Here is a 5,332-nt window from a genome sequence, read left to right as displayed (position 1 = left end):
GACAGGGACAACGGGGAGACCGGACGGGGACGAGCGCTCGCAATTGGGGGATTACAGGACGGCTGGATTACCGGTTAGGCATGCGACCTAGAGACAGCGGGGGATATAAGCTATGGCCACCAACAATTCTCCCATGTTGTTTTGGTCTATGAAAACATTTGAATCCTTTTCAAGCTGAGAAATGCCAAATGCATAAGGAATTTTTGTAATTTAGTTTAAGGAGGCCCTCATGCTGTGAAATGCAGCAACTTGTCGCGAATAAAAAAACGATGGGTTAAGAGCTATTTGATATGGCAACTTGAATAGAACAAACAAAATTTGATTCCTTTTAAAAGTTGAGAAACACCAAAGGAGATACTATAGGACTGGTTGCTTTACACTTTAGGAGAGAACAAGTTGGACGTGTTCTATCATTTAATAAAATATATCTTCACACGCAAAAGGTGCCAACTTACAATGACTAGAAAAATAATATTTAGCGTAATTTAGGAAATAGTGATTTTACATAAAACAAATCTTGTAGATTATGAAAGAACCGGGTGCCTCTTTATGAATACGTAACATGAAAATTAATAAATATACCCACATTGTGCGTAAAGGAATACTAATGTAAGTTCCGTTAAGCATGTTGTATGTATAGTCAAATCATTTTGCAAAAAGAAGAGGAATACAAAGTTAGCAATGAAAAAACAAGGCTAGGTTTTTTTAAATTGTCACTTTCCATGGTTGACAAAATCCATGTTGTTTATTCAGAGAATTGCTAGAGAACAGTTCCATGGCCTCTTGACACTGCTTGTAAGGTCAAGATTGTGTTGGTGCCTTGAAGAGTATGAATCCATACCTTTTTATACTTGACAATTTCTACTAGAAATGGATGCACAAATAGAATGGTCAAGTTATTAGGATATGAGACATTGCTGAAATTGGACGAGTAATCAAGTTATATAATAATGTGCTAGTTTGACATGGTATTTGAAGGAAATGTCATAGTAATGCATATATGGCTTAATTAGCAAGAAAGAACATTGCCTCAATAGGTGAGATGCCATGCATGCCAATTAGTTTGTGTGTACTGTATAGCACAGTGAGAAAGGTCTAGCTAGTTGCATAACAACCCCACATCCAAAATTTATTGAGATAACAAGCATATATGCTTCTCTAGAAATACTAGTCCATATCCATGTTTTGCGAGGAAACCTAATGTAGACACTCAAAAATAAACTTTTGATGTTGCAGTTCAAATCCCATTATAAATTTGGCAACGGTACTCCGTAGATTTATCACTCTTTTATCCTAGTCCTAGAAAACTTTTCTATATAATTCTTTTTTTATTAATCCTGCTGGTGTTTGCAATTAAAACTTGTTCATTTCCGTCTTGTTAGACAAACTGTTCATGACGTACTGTAGTAGTAGTTCAAAATTTCAAATCAGAGCACATGCTGTTTTACTATGTCAAGACAAAAAGAAAGGAGCATACGTTGTTAAATTACTTTGAATGGAGCAGTAGCTACTATTGCGTGCACGCGTGGACGTAGCCTTTAAGGTGGAGGCAGCGGGAGAAGCGCGCTGTCCTCGAGGAAGTATTAATGGGGAAATCGCAAACAACTGACAAGACCACGGTACAGGTCCCACGGCGGATTGCATTCACGACGTGGCACGCGATTACAGGATGGTCCTGCGTCAGCAGCGGGCCACACAGTGACGTGATATATCGAATAAAATCTCTGGGAAACCCTTTGCCACCGCCCGCCATCGCTTACCCGCTGCGCGTACCTCTAGAGCATCTTCGCTGCCGGCTGGGCCCCGCACATGTGCCTCCGGCCAATGGGAGCGCTGGGTGTGGTTTGGGTGCGGTGTTGGGGCTCGCGAGCTAGAAGATAGAAAGAAATTGTGGCAAGTTGCCGCGCACTGTGGTGTGTCAGATCACGTAGCCGTCGGCCCACGTCCTCGAGGGACCTTTATAATTTTTTCTCTCTGGACGGTACGGCGCGAGAGAGACCTTTGTAGTTGAAGCTGCTGGCCCCGGACCACACGTCCCGGCTCAATAAGGCAACATGCCGCGCCCACACTAGTTGCACGGTTTTGTGTACGCTTCTGCTGCCACGATCCACAACATACCACCATTGCAGCCGCACTGGTTTTCTATCCGGCCTGTCACCCACATGCTTCAGGGCATCTCCAGCGGTGCGATGCAAATGGTCGCTGAGCGATCGTTTTTGTCCGCCATGACCGGAAATGCGTCTGGGTCCTGCTCCAGCGGGGCGACGCAAAGTGACCGGCCCGTTCGCGGAGACGCAAATCTGGTCCAAATATGCGCCAGGTTTGCGTCTCCGCGGACGCTCGGCGGTCGCGGAAAATGTCCGCGTTGCGTACATCCGGGCCCGGTCGGCAGTGACTAGATAAGCAAAATATTTTTTCATTACTATTGATTGGCCAAAATGGTTAGTCGAGTTAACCTAAAACTACAACGGCCGTACCTACTCGCTGTCGCGCGGCCTACACCGGCCTCGGTTACTCGCAGTCGCGCGCCCTACTACTGGCTGCCGGATGGGGCGTCGTCGAAGCGGGAGCGGTTCTTGCACTCCGCGCGCCGCGCACGGCGGCGAACGGACATCTCGTCCTGCCACAGCGCCGTCACCGTCGCAAAGGCAACCTTCCTAGCCGCCGCCTCCGCCGTCGCCGGGCCTCCTCCTCTCGCCGCCGCTCGGACCGCCGCCGCCGCCGGGCCTCCTCCTCCGCCGCCGCCGCGTCCTCCTCCGCCCGGACCGCCGCACGGATGGCCGCCACGTCGGCGACGAAGCGGGCCCTGTCCCTAGCCGCCCCGCCACGGCTTCGTCCCCGGCGGCGATGGCGACCTCCGGCTCCCGGTTCTCCTGCTCGACCCGCGCGGGAGAACGGCCCCTACGCCGGAGCGAGTCCGAGTCGGAGCACATTAACCCCTAGCCATGGCCGTCGCATAGGCGGCGGCTTCCTCCTCTGCCACCAAAGCCCGGCGGCGCCGGGCGTCCGCCGCGAGGACTCGAAGGAAGCGAGCGGAACCCGCCGGTCACCGGCGCACTCGAAGCGCCCGGGCACGGGGGTCGTCGTCCGCGATGTCGTGGATGACGGCGTCGGCCGGAGGGGCCGCGAGGGCCGCCCGCGCCTCCGCGAGCTCGGCCCCGGCGTTGGCGATCTCCGCCCGGTCGCCGCGAGGCGCCCTTCCGCGCGCTCCGCCGCCTCCGCCTCCACCTCCGCGACCTCCGCCTCCGCCTCCGCGACCTCCAGGTCCAGCTGCTGGGCCTCAACGCCGGCGGCAGCTACCTCGTCCTCCTCCTCCTCCGGGTGGAGCTGGCGGCAAATGTCAACAACTTGCTCCCAACTCATGTGGTCTGCCATGGATGGATGGTAGTGTGAGGTGTGCCCGTCGCACCCGGCGGTGTCCACCGTATATAGCCACGGCGGGGCGGGAAAACGGCGTTGGCGCGCAGGGCGTTTCCCGCGCGCTCGAAACGCCGGCGAAACTTGCGAATGTATTGGGCGCGCGTGGGAACGATCGTCGTCGCGCGGGAACAGTTAATCGCCGGCGGCAGTCCTCGACGGGACGTAAAACGCCATTAGCGACCTTGACGCTGTCCCCGGATAAAATATGCGTCCGCACCGCTGGAGCTACCCCCGACGCAAACGGTCGCCCTGGGCCACAACGCGTCTGCGGGCCGACGCAAACGAACATTTCGGACGTCCGAAATGCGTCGCGCCGCTGGAGATGGCCTCACTGCTGATCAGTAATAACTGGAAGGTGTACTTCTACTTTTGTTTCAAGTCAAACTTTTCTATATTTCATCAGTTTTTTTTTATAAAAAAACTAAGCAGTATTTACTATAGTAAATTAGTATCGCTAGAATGTTTTGAATTGTAGTTCCGTGATATACCGATTTCATGTCATGTATGCTGCTACTCTTTTCTACGAAATTGATCAAATATATAAAAAAGGCGTTAAGTTAGTAAAAAAAGTAGAAGCACATTTATTTATAGCTCGAGGAAGTACATAAAAGATATCCCATTTGTTTTGCCTGGGTCATTTTCGAGAGGGAAACACTTTGGAGGGAATTGTTCGCCCAACTAGCTTGGGATTGCGAAAGATGGAGATGATTGCCATGGAATGGAGAAACATGTTTTCAGCTATCTGGCTGACGTGGAGGATGCTTGATCAGGCATCAATAGTGTATGTGTGATGGTGCATAGTGAAGGGTGGAAATGATGGATAAAATACCATCCCATAATTTTTCCGTGTTTTTCATCTAAATTTAAACTAAAATAACAATATAAATTATACGAAATGGAGGAAGTATTATGTGGTTACGAATTTTGCTCGAGGCATGGAGGATCTACTTATGGATGCTCTTCTCATCTCACTACTGATCAGTAAAAGAAAAGAGAGGGAGTTACTTACATATACTACTATACTGCAGTGTCGAATTGCGGATGTGCGCGTAAATGACAAGTACAATTGAGAGCGATGGATTTTCTCTGGTCCAATTATATTGAAAGCTTGTTTCGGTACAAGTCAACAGAAAGTCAAGTGAACTGTGACCTATCAGGCTATCACGTCCAAGTCCAAGACCCCAAGTGGAGCTAGAGGTGCAAGTACCCTACTACTGGCCCTAGAAAGGGACGGATCGATTGATACAGGTAATGGGCCTTTGTTGTGGCTGTATTATTGGAAAAATGAAGTTTTGTTGTTGTGCCTGGCTTCACAGAATTAAAGGTTTGTGCCATAATCTTATTAACGTTTGTTTTGCTACAGATCGAAGCAGCATTTGACCGGATGAGATGTGCTCTCTCTGTTGTTAACCCTGTGTACATATCACTATATCAGCTGCTATTACATGGGATCAGTAACCGCGTGCGCGTGGCTGCGTGTTAAGCAGAAGTAGGATTCTCCGCAAAAAAAGAAGCAAAAGTAAGCTTGAGTATTCTAGGCTTCTAGCTTCACAATCAAGGGTCAGCCAGGTACAAAAGGCTTTGCAAATTGCAAGTGACATGTTTATATGTTGGACATGCACCATCACAGTGTTGGATTTGTCTCATCTTCAACTCAGGAGTCGCCACTCTCCGGTCTCCACTAGCACATGATTGGTACTATAGATAGGACATGTGCCATCACACAATCTTGGATTTTGCTCCCTCCTACCGAGTTGTGTGAGTGGCCACTAGGACGTGCCTGAAATGATCAATAGATTTTTATTCACTTTGCTATCATCCAGAGAATTTTCCACATATTTTAATTCCGGTCTTGTTACGTTCATTTCAGCTCCTCTTTTTTTCTTTTCTTTGATGACTAAGATTGGTATGT

This window comes from Lolium rigidum, chromosome 6, assembly GCF_022539505.1.
Source record: "Lolium rigidum isolate FL_2022 chromosome 6, APGP_CSIRO_Lrig_0.1, whole genome shotgun sequence".
In the NCBI taxonomy this organism is placed as follows: Eukaryota; Viridiplantae; Streptophyta; class Magnoliopsida; order Poales; family Poaceae; genus Lolium; species Lolium rigidum.
This window is presented reverse-complemented; position numbering follows the sequence as displayed.